Source organism: Leptodactylus fuscus, unplaced genomic scaffold, assembly GCF_031893055.1.
Source record: "Leptodactylus fuscus isolate aLepFus1 unplaced genomic scaffold, aLepFus1.hap2 HAP2_SCAFFOLD_410, whole genome shotgun sequence".
NCBI classification, from domain to species: Eukaryota; Metazoa; Chordata; class Amphibia; order Anura; family Leptodactylidae; genus Leptodactylus; species Leptodactylus fuscus.
Genome location: NW_027440435.1, coordinates 47289 through 62781, shown reverse-complemented (window position 1 = coordinate 62781; position 15493 = coordinate 47289). Strand labels below are relative to the sequence as shown.

At 48.3% G+C, this 15493-nt stretch overlaps 3 non-coding genes across 3 annotated transcripts; 2 read left to right on the top strand and 1 right to left on the bottom strand.

Annotated features, from left to right (window-relative positions):
* The first annotated feature begins 5611 nt into the window (after positions 1–5611).
* On the top strand, positions 5612–5683 carry TRNAA-UGC (transfer RNA alanine (anticodon UGC)). The gene has a single exon. It is a non-coding gene; the product is annotated as a tRNA-Ala (tRNA).
* Positions 5684–7291: 1608 nt separating this feature from the next.
* TRNAA-UGC (transfer RNA alanine (anticodon UGC)) lies at positions 7292–7363 on the bottom strand. Its single transcript has one exon. It is a non-coding gene; the product is annotated as a tRNA-Ala (tRNA).
* A 640-nt stretch (positions 7364–8003) lies between these two features.
* Positions 8004–8075, top strand: TRNAA-UGC (transfer RNA alanine (anticodon UGC)). Its single transcript has one exon. It is a non-coding gene; the product is annotated as a tRNA-Ala (tRNA).
* The last annotated feature ends 7418 nt before the right edge of the window (positions 8076–15493 follow it).

Genomic DNA, 15493 nt, shown 5'->3' with positions numbered 1-15493 from the left:
GTCCCCCCATCTCTGCCCCCAGTTTCATGTCCCCCCTTCATCTGCCCCCACTTTCTTGTCCCCCCATCTCTGCCCCCAGTTTTTTGTCCCCCCCATCTCTGCCCCGTTTCTTGTGCCCCCCTTCATCTGCCCCCAGTTTCTTGTCCTCCCATCTCTGCCCCAGTTTCTTGTCCCCCATCTCTTCCCCCAGTTTCTTGTCCCCCCCTTCATCTGCCCCCAGTTTCTTGTCCCTCCATCTCTGCCCCCAGTTTCTTGTCCTCCCATCTCTGCCCCCAGTTTCTTGCCCCCTTCATCTGCCCCCAGTTTCTTGTCCCCCCATCTCTGCCCCCAGTTTCTTGTCCTCCCATCTCTGCCCCCAGTTTCTTGCCCCCTTCATCTGCCCCCAGTTTCTTGTCCCCCCATCTCTTCCCCCAGTTTCTTGTCCCCCCATCTCTGCCCCCAGTTTCTTGTCCCCCCATCTCTGCCCCCAGTTTCTTGTCCCCCCCATCTCTGCCTCCAGGTTCATGTCCCCCCATCTCTGCCCCAGTTTCTTGTCCCCCATGTCTTCCCCCAGTTTCATGTCCCCCCTTCATCTGCCCCCACTTTCTTGTCCCCCCATCTCTGCCCCCAGTTTTTTGTCCCCCCCATATCTGCCCCCAGTTTCTTGTGCCCCCCTTCATCTGCCCCCAGATTCTTGTCTTCCCATCTCTGCCCCAGTTTCTTGTCTTCCATCTATGCCCCCAGTTTCTTGTCCCCCCTTCATCTGCCCCCAGTTTCTTGTCCCCCCATCTCTGCCCCCAGTTTCTTGTCCCCCCCATCTCTGCCCCCAGTTTCTTGTCCCTCCATCTCTGCCCCCAGTTTCTTGTCCCCCCATCTCTGCCCCCAGTTTCTTGTCCTCCATCTCTGCCCCCAGTTTCTTGTCCCCTCATCTCTGCCCCCAGTTTCTTGTCCCCCCATCTCTTCCCCCAGTTTCTTGTCCCCCCCATCTCTGCCCCCAGTTTCTTGTCTCTCCATCTTTGCCCCCAGTTTCTTGTCCCCCCATCTCTGCCCCCAGTTTCTTGTCCCCCCATCTCTGCCCCCAGTTTCTTGTCCCCCCATCTCTGCCCCCAGTTTCTTGTCTCTCCATCTCTGCCCCCAGTTTCTTGTCCCATCTCTGCCCCCAGTTTCTTGTCCCCCTATCTCTGCCCCCAGTTTCTTGTCCCTCCATCTCTGCCCCCAGTTTCTTGTCCCCCCATCTCTGCCCCCAGTTTCTTGTCCCTCCATCTCTGCCCCCAGTTTCTTGTCCCCCCATTTCTGCCCCCAGTTTCATGTCCCTCCATCTTTGCCCCCAGTTTCTTGTCCCCCCATCTCTGCCCCCAGTTTCTTGTCCCCCCATCTCTGCCCCCAGTTTCTTGTCTCTCCATCTCTGCCCCCAGTTTCTTGTCCCTCCATCTCTGCCCCCAGTTTCTTGTCCCCCCATCTCTGCCCCCAGTTTCTTGTCTCTCCATCTCTGCCCCAGTTTCTTGTCCCCCCATCTCTGCCCCCAGTTTCTTGTCCCCCATCTCTGCCCCCAGTTTCTTGTCCCCTCATCTCTGCCCCAGTTTCTTGTCCCCCCATCTCTTCCCCCAGTTTCTTGTCCCCCCCATCTCTGCCCCCAGTTTCTTGTCCCCCATCTCTGCCCCCAGTTTCTTGTCCCCTCATCTCTGCCCCCAGTTTCTTGTCCCTCCATCTCTGCCCCCAGTTTCTTGTCCCCCCATCTCTGCCCCCAGTTTCTTGTCCCCCCCATCTCTGCCCCCAGTTTCTTGTCCCTCCATCTCTGCCCCCAGTTTCTTGTCCCCCCATCTCTGCCCCCAGTTTCTTGTCCTCCATCTCTGCCCCCAGTTTCTTGTCCCCTCATCTCTGCCCCCAGTTTCTTGTCCCCCCATCTCTTCCCCCAGTTTCTTGTCCCCCCCATCTCTGCCCCCAGTTTCTTGTCTCTCCATCTTTGCCCCCAGTTTCTTGTCCCCCCATCTCTGCCCCCAGTTTCTTGTCCCCCCATCTCTGCCCCCAGTTTCTTGTCCCCCCATCTCTGCCCCCAGTTTCTTGTCTCTCCATCTCTGCCCCCAGTTTCTTGTCCCATCTCTGCCCCCAGTTTCTTGTCCCCCTATCTCTGCCCCCAGTTTCTTGTCCCTCCATCTCTGCCCCCAGTTTCTTGTCCCCCCATCTCTGCCCCCAGTTTCTTGTCCCTCCATCTCTGCCCCCAGTTTCTTGTCCCCCCATTTCTGCCCCCAGTTTCATGTCCCTCCATCTTTGCCCCCAGTTTCTTGTCCCCCCATCTCTGCCCCCAGTTTCTTGTCCCCCCATCTCTGCCCCCAGTTTCTTGTCTCTCCATCTCTGCCCCCAGTTTCTTGTCCCTCCATCTCTGCCCCCAGTTTCTTGTCCCCCCATCTCTGCCCCCAGTTTCTTGTCTCTCCATCTCTGCCCCAGTTTCTTGTCCCCCCATCTCTGCCCCCAGTTTCTTGTCCCCCATCTCTGCCCCCAGTTTCTTGTCCCCTCATCTCTGCCCCAGTTTCTTGTCCCCCCATCTCTTCCCCCAGTTTCTTGTCCCCCCCATCTCTGCCCCCAGTTTCTTGCCCCCCATCTCTGCTCCCAGCTTCATGTCCCCCCCCCCCTACATCGGCCCCAGTGTAGTTGGACTCACCTTGCCACGCTCCCCCGCCGCTCTCTCCGCTCGCTCACTGCACATAGTTGTCGGGCGTCTGGCTGCGTGTGGCATATATGAGGCAGAGCGGAGGCCGGCGTCAAGGTTGTATGGAAGTTTACATTGTCCATATCAGGTTCACAAGGACACTAACAGCTCAGTGACATGTACCGCAGTTCTGTTTTGCACATTTCCGGTCTGGATGAAACCACCGGGAGATCTCATGAGACAAATCTCGCCAGGTTCCCCCAACAAATGCTCTCAGTGCTGCCCCCTCCTGGACTCAGCAATCTGCCTCCTAAGGCCTGACAGCAGATGTAAACTGGGACTGTCCTGGATATCATTATGTGATTAGTAAAGTGGAAATATATAATAATAATACCGCTATATAGATATAATGTAGCCATACAGCGCCCACATACAGCACACCGAAATAACACTGTCGTACAAACAAATACTAAATACATAGAGTGAATATAAATGATACTGTCACACTGTGCAAAACAATAATACCACCATATAGTGCACACGGATAATACTCCCATACTATACACATTAGTAGTGCTACCTGAGCTACATCCCCTATAGAAGGTGGAGAAGTCTATATCGGGTTCACAAGGACACTAACAGCTCAGTGACATGTACCGCAGTTCCGTTTTGCACATTTCCGGTCTGGACGAAACCACCGGGAGATCTCATGAGACAAATCTCGCCAGGTTCCCCCAACAAATGCTCTCAGTGCTGCCCCCTCCTGGATTCAGCAAACTGCCTCACAGCAGATGCAAACTGGGACTGTCCTGGTGTCCCAAGAGGCCCCCGCTACCATAGGGCCCAGTAGGAGTGCACCATATGCCCTACTAACAGTTACCCGTGACTTCGTCTGCGGGTTGGCGGTGGCGCTGAACCGCTTATATTTCTTGTCCCCCCATCTCTGCCTCCAGTTTCTTGTTCCCCCATCTCTGCCCCCAGGATCTTGTTCCCCCCTTCATCTGCCCCCAGTTTCTTGTCCGCCCAGTTTCTTGTCCCCCCCATAGCTGCCCCCAGTTTCTTGTCCCCCCCTTCATGTGCCCCCAGTTTCTTGTCCCCACATCTCTGCCCCAGTTTCTTGTCCCCCCATCTCTGCCTCCAGTTTCTTGTCCCCCATCTCTGCTCCAAGCTTATGTTCCCCCCCCTACATCGGCCCCAGTGTAGTTGGACTCACCTTGCCACGCTCCCCCGCCGCTCTCTCCGCTCGCTCACTGCACATAGTTGTCGGGCGGCTGGTTGCCTGTGGCATATATGAGGCAGAGCAGGGGCCTTGCGCTGCTTTCCTGGCTTGTCAGTCTTTCGCTTCACTGTGGAGCCGAGCCCTGGTCTACAAGGATCCGTATCCAATATGTCCTTACAAGTTGAAGTGGGTACATGAATGTTTTTGTGTTTGAGTTGATTACATCCTAGGCAGATAGACTGCAATAGAGGCGCCGGTATTATACAGTGCATTGCAGAATACCGGCGCCTCTATTGCAGCCTACCTGCCATACGCAGCCAGCCGCCCAACACCTATGTGCAGTGCGCAAGTGGAGAGAGCGGACGGGGAGCGTGGCAAGGTGAGACCACCTACACTGGGGCCGATGTGGGGGGGGGACATGAAGCTGGGGAATGTGGTTGATCCCAGGGGACAACGACCCAGGGACACCCCCCCGGGACAGCCCTTCTCCAACCCCCTGTACCCGCTGCACTGACCTGTTATGTGGTGTGTCGGGTGCAGCAGCCTCCTCCTTAGCTGTCCGCGAAGTGTGTAGGTTGCCTGGGATAGCTGCGGTGCCGGGACCATGTGGGCTGCCGCCATCTTGCCCACCTTCAGCCCCCAACCTATGGTGCCGCAGCCCTGGCTCCAGAGCTCGCCCACAGCCTGCCATGCACCAATGGGAGGAGCGTGCACAGACCAGTGCTGGCGGAGGGTCCTTTGGAGGGTCACGGAGGCGATTTCAGGTGAGCGACCCACATTTAAAGTAGCCTATTACCTTTTTCTGGGCAGTGTGTGTGTGTGTGTGTGTGTGTGTGTCTGTGTGTGTGTGTGTGTGTGTGTGTGAAATTACCCCAAAATCCATTCAGCCATTTGGCTGTGATTGAGGAACAAACATCCAAACTCACAAACATCCAAACTCACAAACTTTCACCTTTATAATATTAATAGGATATCCCTGCATGTGGTAGAGTTTAGGTCAGAAATTTGGAATTTTGGATTTTTTTATAATAAAATTTTTTAACTCAAATGTATACAAGTATAATGTAACATCCCACAATAGAACTGTTCAAGCTATATTCCCCTGGCTCCCTGCTTTCAGAAAATATATTGGTATGGGGGACTCTCACAAACATTTAATTTAGAAATATGCGTTTTATTTACATGTCAAAACTGTGAAAATTGCTCTGGCTACTGGAGATGCAAAATTTCCAGAGACCCTTGGCAGCGAAAAGGTTAAGCTTATTTTTTGACAGAATCCAGTTGTTTGAGGATCATCCAGACACCCGAGCTCTGAAATTTATCATATTTATTGTATTTAGATAAACCTGCACAAAACATGGAGATGCCGGGGATTGAACCCAGGGCCTCATACATGAAAGCATGCGCTCTACCACTGAGCTACATCCCCTATATAGCTATTCTATTAATGTTCCCAATTCTGAGATGAAACAACACGTTCCATTGAGCCCCTGTACTGAGGGGAAATAATCCCAGCAGGTATTAGGTCCTATTTAGTTACCGGTCCCTGCCGCTGCTCACAGCCACCTTTGCTTACATCTCAGTCCTCTAGGGGGCCCCATGCATCTCATATCATGTAGCTGAGGCTGAACAGTGTCAGTACGTGGTTGACAGCAATGTGATATGCAACGCACAGGGCCCCCTGGAGGGCTGAAGTGTAAGCGAATGATAGGTACCACGACTATTTTTCTCAGATGCATTGGGAGCATTAATAGAAACATGGTATAGGGGATGTAGCTCAGTGGTAGAGCGCATGCTTTGCATGTATGAGGCCCCGGGTTCAATCCCCGGCATCTCCAATTTTTGAGACAAAGAACTACAAAACATCAAAGGTCAGTAAAACTGATATACAGGCAGGAAGTCACACGAAATATGATCGGGGATAATACGAAGACGGAATTTAATGTAAAAGAGCTTAACCTTTTGTCTGTAGAGAAAATGATGGACACTAGGGGCAGGGCCGGCGTCAGCGCACGGCATAGTCGGGCAAGTGCCGGGGCCCACAGAGCCTCTGGGGGCCCCCCGGCACTTGCCTGTCACAATTTCAGCTCATCGGCGTCCGTCCGCCGATGAGCTGAATACATACGCGATGCAGGAGCTGCGAGATCAGCTCCTGCTTTAAAGCTCCGGCCCGGCTTGCGTGTGTAGGCGCGATGACGTCATCACATCACGCCTACACACGCAAGCCGGGCCGGAGCTAAGCAGGAGCTGATCTCACAGCTCCTGCATCGCGTATGTGATTGGAGGGAGAGAGAGAGGAGCGTCGGGGGAACGAGGGAAGGTGAGTGATAGAAGGTGAGTTAAGTGTTTGTTTTGTATTACATATTAAGGTGAAACATAATGAAGGGGGCCCATGAAACTGGGGGGCAAAGGGAGGGGGGGAACGGCATGACACTGGAGAACATGAAGGAAGTGGGGAGAGAACGGCATGAAACTGGGGACAGAGATGGAGGGGGCCCAAAGAAACTGGGGGGCAAATGAAGGGGAGGGGGGAACAGCATGACACTGGGGCAGATGGAGGGGGGGGGAGAACAGCATGACACTGGGGCAGATGGAGGGGGTGGGGAGAGAACGGCATGGAACTGGGGACAGAGATGGAGGGGGCCCAATGAAACTGAAGGGGCAAATGAAGGGGAGGGGGGGGAACGGCATGACACTGGGGCAGAGACGGGGGACATGAAACTGTGGGCAGATGAAGGGGGAGAACGTGATGAAACTGGGGACAGAGATGGAGGGGGGACATGAAACTGGGGGCAGAGGAAGGGTGTATATGAAACTGGGGGAGAGATGGAGGGGGGCATATAATTTACAGGTGACTGTAGGAGGATTATACTGTGTGGGAGCACATAATGAATGAGTGGGTGGAATCAACATAAAAGTGGGTGGAGCTAAATTTGCAGCGGCGCGCAGAGCGCGCCGCACATTTTGCCCCTCTTTCTGCTCTTTAAAAGATTGGGAGGTATGGTGTTGGTGACGCCACACTCCTGCATGACGTCACTCGCTTCATCTGCAACGCACAGTGTCTCCACTCCCCCACCTCCTTTACAAGGGGGCCCACTGAGGCTCTGTCGCCCAAGGGCCCATAAAAACCTGGAGCCGGCCCTGACTAGGGGGCAGACTAGTCTACACAATACATATACAGGAATACATTGCCGGTGACACAATGACATAGGATGGCGCTATAGAGATAAGGAGGACTATTTATTACATCACTGGCCATGTATTTCTATACACGAATTGTGTTAGTTAAACCGTCTCCTAGTGGTCACTATCGGCATAGGATTCTAAAATGGTGAACAGATAATATTCAGCCTTTATAATACAGACGGGCAGATGTTTCCTGAATTCCTGCACATTTATCAGTTTTCTGGATCTTTGATGTTTTTGTCGTTGTTTATCACAAAACATGGAGATGGCGGGGATTGAACCCGGGGCCTCATACATGCAAAGCATGTGCTCTACCACTGAGCTACATCCCCTATAGGAAACCTCTAAAAATCCTCCAATTCCTGAGACAATATACTACGTGTAGCCCTATTGTGCTGATACTACTGGATATCATTATGTGATTAGATATAATGTAGCCATACAGCGCCCACATACAGTACACCTAAATAACACTGTCCTACAAATAAATACTAAAAACATAGAGTGCATATAAATGATACTGTCACACTGTGCAATACAATAATACCACCATATAGTGCACACGGATAATACTCCCGTACTATACACATTAGTAGTGCTACCACGCAGTACACGTAAAAAAACACTTTCATGTCATTTTTTCAGAGACTATAATATTGATGTTCTGTCCTAAGAAAAGATCATGAATATACAATGTTGTGGGGTCTGAGACCCTTTTTAGCCCCTTATATGTTCTATGTGCACTATACCCTGTAGGTGCTGTGGGGGCCCAGTCAGTGTTTACTATGGGGCCCGGTCTTTGCTAGTTACAACCCCTGATAACAGACCTGAAATGTAGACAGAATAGTACCAACATATACCATGCCCATATAGTGCCATATACCTGCCCATAATAATAACAATACCAATGTAATACTGCCATATAGCTGGCATGTAGTCTCAGAAACAGGAGCGTTTTCACACTGTGTATGAGGGGATGTGGCTCAGTGGTAGAGCCCATGCTTTGCATGTATGAGTCCCCGGGTTCAATCCCCGGCATCTCCATGTTTCGTGTTACATAATAATCACTAAAAAAAGATAGGAGTGCACTATATGCCCTATATTTAATGCGGCCCTGTATTCCCTGCTCATATAATACCGCCAGACAGTTCACCTATACCACCGTATCATATCCAGGGGCCCCTCACAGATGTTTTGAGAGAGTTGGAGAATAACAGAGGGGCCTTGAGCAGGGGTGAACCTGCCCCTTTCGCCGCCCGAGGCGAACGACAGAAAGCCGCCCCCCCTCCCCCGGGAGGAGGGGTCGGGGCGAAGCGGCGTTCGCAGGCAGAGAGCAGGCATGGAGAGGACCTGCTCTCTGCCTGAATGGGAGGGGAGGCCGTTGGATCAGCGCTGCTCCAGCGGCCTCCCCAATCCACCGCTTGGTGCTAAGCCATTCTAGGACAGCTTGTCCTGGACTGGGTTAGGTAAGCAAAAATACTGCGCTCCCTGGGGCCCTGGCATAGCGCCGCCTGAAGCGCTCGCTTCAGGTCGCCTCATGGGAGGTGCGGCGCTGGCCTTGAGCCTCCTTGTGCACTTAGGCCCATGTAAATCTGTTGGTGCGGTCGTGTATTTGGTGTAACTGCTACCTCTGTCTTACTTATCATTATAGGCTCCTAGATCACAAAATATTATTATATACAGTAAAAAAAGAAAAACAATTTACACAATCTTTTTTTTTTTTTTTTTTTTTTATTTACATTTTTTTTTTTTTTTTTAGGAAGATTTTGCCATGGAATAAAGTATATGGCACCATCCGGGTCTGGAGCTGCCGTGTCCTGTAACGGATTGTAGTTCAGGCTGTTCTTTTTCCAGGCTTGGATATTCTTTCTGGATAGAAAAAGATAAAATGTTATTATTTCTATGTTACATGTCACATACATCTGATAGTGCGGAGGGAAAAGATGAAATATAGATGGCTTACCTTCCATTATTTTGGGATGTCTCTGTTCATAGCCCTTCATGGGGCTTCATTGGAAGCAGTGGTTACGGCACAGGGGGCACTGAGAGTGAGAGCGGAGCCAGGTCGAGATGCAACCCTGATGAAAGTTATGAGTACAGGGAAGCTCTGTGACTCGCTCTCCGATCTCATATTCAGTCATGCAGATTACACATGACTGGGCCTCCTCCTGAGATATTACCTCTCTAGTGGGTAAGTTCTGAATCTGCAGAGTTCTCCTGCTGGGCGGACGCCGCCGTCTCTCCTGCCAAAGTAGATATTGTGCATGTGGTTCAAGTGGTTGCCCCTGTGGCATTGCCAGTGACGTTGGGGTCATCCCACCCATGTCCAGCAGCTGAATGAATCTACTGAATGCACGGGTTGCAGGGTAGGAGTATACAGGAGATCTGCTTGGAATTGGATCCTCAGGGGGTGGAACCGGATTTAGCCGTTGAAATTCAGTGGTGTCAGCTGTGGATCCACTTGCTGGACGGTTGTTATCACTGCTACTCTCTCCTATTATTCTGGAGGGCTCTGCAGGGGCGGGTCTTAATGGAGAGCGGCTTCTTTCCCTGCTCTCTTCTAGTCCTCTGTCCTGTGGAGGAGCTCTGTCGCGTCTCCCTGTCCTCGCAGTGATAGGATTCCTGCTTCTTTGATGTCCAGTAGAAGGTTCTCCACGATGTCCTAGGGATGACCTCAATCTATGGACAATTGCTGCCTGACCTGTAAATATATAAAGGTAACACATTTAGCCCATAGGAATGGATCCTGTTATTGCTAAGGGTTTTGAGGAGAAGAGACCCCAGTATAGTTAAGTTCAACAGTAACCTGAATAAAGATATATATCATTCACTGGATGAAGGGACGCCATCAACTAATATTGGACAAACTGGGCCCCATAATCACAAAACAATAAGTCGTCTGAAATTTTTTTTTTTTTATTCCCAATAAATAAATAAAAGAACTCCCAGCAATGTTAAATCCCCAATGCTAAGGGCTAGTTCACACGTAAAAACCGCCTGGCTTATTTTGGTCCCGAAAAAAAACACTTCCTAATTAGAAAGCGTTGTTTTTTACCTTGAGGCGTTCTTTGGAGCGTTTTCTGGAGCAGTTTTTTCAGAAAATGACAGGCGGTTTTCCCCTCCCCTAAAGTGAATAGAGGGGAGGGAAAACTGCTAGTGGAAAAATGAAAGCTAGCAGTCTCCATAGACCACCATTGTACGGAGGCAGGTTTTGAGGTGAAATCTGCTGTCAAAATCTGCCTCATTGCCCCCGTGTGAACTAGCCCTAATGGTTCCGCTGCTCATAGTGTATAGTAATCATACAGGGACCAAAACAATAATAATCTAATGGGGATTTATAGAGATTAGAAGCCTAATCTAATGCCAAACAAAGATCTTTGGGAGATATAATTGCCCAACCTGATAATCGCGGGGATTAATGCATGTCCATAGCATATGCCATTAAGAACAACAGGGAGGCATAGAAGGCACTCTCCCCAGTAAACACTAACCCCAATGGGCTGTTAGTTCCCTAAATTAACTGGAAACACAAGCAACAGCCTCTCCCTGTCATAGACTTGTATGTGCGCTGGCCACCAAGGATTAAAGCCCATAAGTTCCCTCTCCACACAGGTGAGCGCTAGCTTTCCCCCAACCAGGGCCGCACCTCTGAGGCGAGGTCACGCAGCCGCCTAAGGCAGCACTTTCAAAGGGGCGGCAATTTTACCAGTTTATTTTTTTCCTTATTTTTTCTCTTAACCAGCCCAAGACAGGATGCCCTGAAAACAGATCTGAGCAGTAATGTCCCAGAAGTCACGTGGGGACGTCACGTCTGGGACATTGCCATAAATTCCTGAAGCCTGTGCTAGGAGTAACAATGGATCCCGGAGAGGTGAGTTACACTATTTATTATGCTTCTTCACCTCCCCTGAGTCTCTGATTATTATACTCCAGGGTCTGAAAAGACCCCAGGGTATAATAATAGCGGCAGTTTCTCTCGGGGTTAGCCTTGTTTGTTCCGCTCTCCGTTCAAAGAGGGTAACCTCTCGCCAGAAATCTATTCAGCAAAAACTCACTTTGCTGATCATATTGATGTATGCTTGAACAGTTACTCTGTACTGCTGGAAAGCTGACAGTGCTTGTCCATAGACAAATATTATCTGGTGGGAGGGGGCGTTCCTCCCAGCTCACCCAGTACAGCGCAATAGGCACTGCTGTGGAGAAGGATGTACCTGAGTGACTGTCAGGAACGCCCTTCTGACTGTAAAGAGCTACGGTACCAGGGCCGATAGTTCTTTACCCGGGGCACAGATTGGGAAAGCCGACAGTGCGCTGAATTCAGATCATTGTCAGCGTTCCAGCAGTATATAGAATTGCCTACGCCGAAATCGGTGAAAGGTCCTCTTTAAGGGTCTGGGGGGTGGCAGTTTCTTTTCTGAACAAGGTAGTGATGGGAGATATGAAGAAACTGGATTGAACGCTAGCTAGTAGCGAAAAAAAGAAGCAACATGCCCTATCTGCGGCAGGATCAGCCGTGAATTCCATGGCTTGACCATTTATTCGGGCCTACACAGGAATGGGTTGCCGCGATAGAAAGCTGATGCTGCATCGGCATTTTGTCGCGGAATGTTCAAATGGAATGTTCCGTGAAAAAGATATGAAGGTCACAGCTCTTAATATAGAAAAAATGATAATAATTTAGAAGTGCACTACTCACGTGTCAGAGCCGTCAGCGTTGTAGCAGGATTCCAAAAGATCGGTGCACGGATAATGGCTCTCTCGGCTAAGCCAAAATGCAGCAACAGGAAAAGACAAAAGGATATATCCAGCACTCGGAATCCGGCCTAATAAAAAAAAAACGTAACTTTTATTAAGAAATGGTCATTCTTCCATTAAAAAATTATGATCATACAAGGGACATTAGCTTACCCCTCGTATGATCAAACAATTTTAATGGAAGAATGACCAATTCTTAATAAAAGTTAAGTTTATTTTTATTAGGCCGGATTCCGAGTGCTGGATATATCCTTTTGTCTTTTCCTGTTGCGGAATGTTCCGTGACCTTTTCCTCCGTGTGAACATACCCTTAGAGTGGGGGGTTTAACGTTGTTGGGATTTCTTTTATTGATTTATTGGGAATAACAGTTATGTTTTAGACGGGTTATTGTTTTGTGATTATGGGGCCCAGTTTGTCAAATTGCCTGAATAAAGAACTTCTGTTTTCTATCATGGGCAGGGGTGGAATTCGGAGGAAAGTAAAACCCACCCCAAACGACTAGGAATGGAAAATGTGCTGTTTACCCTGAAACATTGCTCAGCAGAGCCCAGGGATAACTCCTCCCAGGAAATCTCCTCTAGGGTGGGGGGAATATTGTCTCTCTCTTCCTGAACAATTCACTTACCTTGATTCTCCGGTCGGCGCAGCCATGTATCATTGTCAGCTATCAGCTGACGCAGCTCTCGGGCGCTCATGGCTTAGTTACCAAGGCGGATCTGATGAAATATTAGAGAACTAAGTTCTCAGGTGGCTCCGATATTACTGGGCCCTGATCAAAGATCAGTAAGAATGAATGGAAGTAATCACTAGATATGTAGTACAAACTAGTTCGCTCTTCCAGAACCAAAGTGAAGTGTCAGCAAAAGCATCAACTCAAGAAATGGCTGTGATGTCAGAGCGCTCAGGGTTTATATACCCTCAGGGTTCCGTTATGACATCATCATATGCAAATATGTGCATTATGACATCATCATATGCAAATATGTGCATTATGACATCATCATATGCAAATTTGAACAGAACCTCACATAATAGGTAAGCAGATCCTAGTTTTATGACATCACAGAAGTAAGGTCATGTGACTGTGTGTGTGAAAAAAAAAAAAAAATAATAATAATAATTTGAATTAAAATCTGGATGTGGCTATTTCTAGGTACCGTACCTATGAACTCCTGGCTATTTTTAGGTACCATCCGTGTACCGTGCCTATAAACTTAACCCCTTCCCGCCGATGGCATTTTTTGATTTTCGTTTTTCGTTTTTGACTCCCCTCCTTCTAAACCCCATAACTTTTTTATTTCTCCGCTCCCAGAGCCATATGAGGTCTTAATTTTTGCGGGACAAATTTTTCTCCATGATGCTACCATTAATTATTCTATATAATGTACTGGGAAGCAGGAAAAAAATTCAGAATGGGGTGGATTTGAAGAAAAAATGCATTTCTGCGACTTTCTTACGGGCTTTGGTTTTACGGCGTTCACTGTGCAGCCAAAATGACATGTCCCCTATATTCTGTGTTTCGGTACAGTTCCAGGGATACCAATTTTATATGGTTTTATTTACATTTTGACCCCTAAAAAAAATTCCAAAACTGTGTTAAAAAATTTTTTTTCTAAAAGTCGCCATATTCCGACGGCCGTAACTTTTTTATACGTAAGTGTACGGGGATGCATAGGGCGTATTTTTTTGTGGGGCCAGGTGTAATTTTTAATTTTACCATTTTTGGGAAATGTTCTTGCTTTGATCACTTTTTATTAAAATTTTTATCAGAATCAAAACAGTGAAAAAAACTGGCGGTTTGGCACTTTCGACTATTTTTCCCGCTACGGTGTTTACCAAACAGGAAAAATATTTTTATAGATTTGTAGAGCGGGCGATTTCGGACGCGGGGATACCTAACATGTATATGTTTCACAGTTTTTAACTACTTTTATATGTGTTCTAGGCAAAGGGGGGTGATTTGAACTTTTAATTCTTTTTATATTTTTCTATATTTTTTTTACTTTTTTTTACTTTTTTTTTTGCATTTATTAGACCCCCTAGGGGTGTTGAACCCCAGGGGGTCTGATCACTAATGCAATGCATTACAATGCTAATGCATTGCAATGCATTGCAAAAAAGCATCATCTCTTTTGTAGGCTGCATAGACCAGCCTGCAAAAGAGAGGATTTGCAGACAAGCCTGGAAGCCTTGTATAAGGCTCCCGGCTGTCATGGCATCGGGACGTCAGCCCGGGAGCATGCTCCAGGAGCCGGCAATCCAGGCCTTTGACCGCGGTGCCGGAGGGGTTAATGCCTCCGATCGGTCCGGGGACCGATCGGAGGCATGAGAGCCGGTTGTCTACTGCTTAAAGCAGTAGACAACCGGCGGCTATGGCGGCCGCCCAGCTCCCGGGCGGTCGCCATAGTTACAGACCCGACATGCGCCGTACTATTACGGCGCATGTCGGGAAGGGGTTAAATGAACTGCAGATGTATCATATTTATCCCAGTAAATTTTCACTTTATTAAGACATTTATGTTACAATGGCTAATCTTCCTCGCACTGCGGACATCCATCCACTCTATAACAATCTTCATGTAGTGTGGAACAACAAGAAAAACAAGTTGTCAATTTTTTAGACTTTTTCCCCAAATCAAAGTGGCAAATCAGACATTTCTCTATTTCCTTGCAATTTTTTTGTGTTTTCGTTGTTTCCCTTTTTCTCCTCTTTGTGGATACCTTCAGCCTGAAAAGGCACAACTACCTGCGGACGCGCAGATGAAGATTTGCAGCTTGTAGAAGGTGGTGTATTTCCATCAACTATATCCGGAACATTTGAAGTCTCAGCACCTGCAACATCTTGATGTACAGACTGGTTATATGACAAGCTGGGTTGTAATAACGAAGAACCTCGTCTGGCATTGTTTTGGATAACCTTGATTTCTTCCAAGTAGTTTAGAAAGGTTGAAGTTCCGTGATTAGATAAAATATCCGCCAACTGAGTTAGGGATTGGAACGCCAGATTGTACTTAGCAGTACTACTGAGTGGTTCTTCGTCAATAGTCTCTTGTTCTTCCACAGCACAATATAAATCAAATTCTGTGTCTTCAAAACTAGGCTCAGTTTGCAAATTTTCCCAGTATTTTTTGTGGAAGCAGTTCCTATCATACAAAGGGATTGATTCGGTTTCTCTCATTAAAAGCATGTGTCTGCATGGAACACAATATTGTGTGCAGTTACACAAGTTAACAGAACTGTTGTAAGCTTTTGAGTGATCGCCATTGCATGTTTCGTTTACGGAATTCTACAAAATTTGCTAATTTGGCTTCATTATTTGAAAACTCTTTAGAACTTTGCAAAAGAACCGTACACCAACTTCTGTAATTTCCTGCGATGCTGAATCAAGGTGAGTTTGCAATGGCGGATCGATTATTCTAAATGTTTTAAGCGACTGTTGAATCTGTTTATGCTGTAATCAGTTATCTATGAACGTTATGAGTTCTTTCATGCAAATAGTCACTGTTGGTAAGCTTCAAAACTTTTCCTGAAGATTAGAGATGAGCAAACGCCGTTCGCCGTAAGTATTCGATATACATATAAGTCCATGCATCGGTGGTCAAGTGGACCTTGCAGCAAAGCGCGGAGCTCTGGGCCCGACTGATGTTATGGGACACGTGCAGGCGCAGGCAGGGACAGCAAACAAAGAGAAGTAGTAACGGCTAGG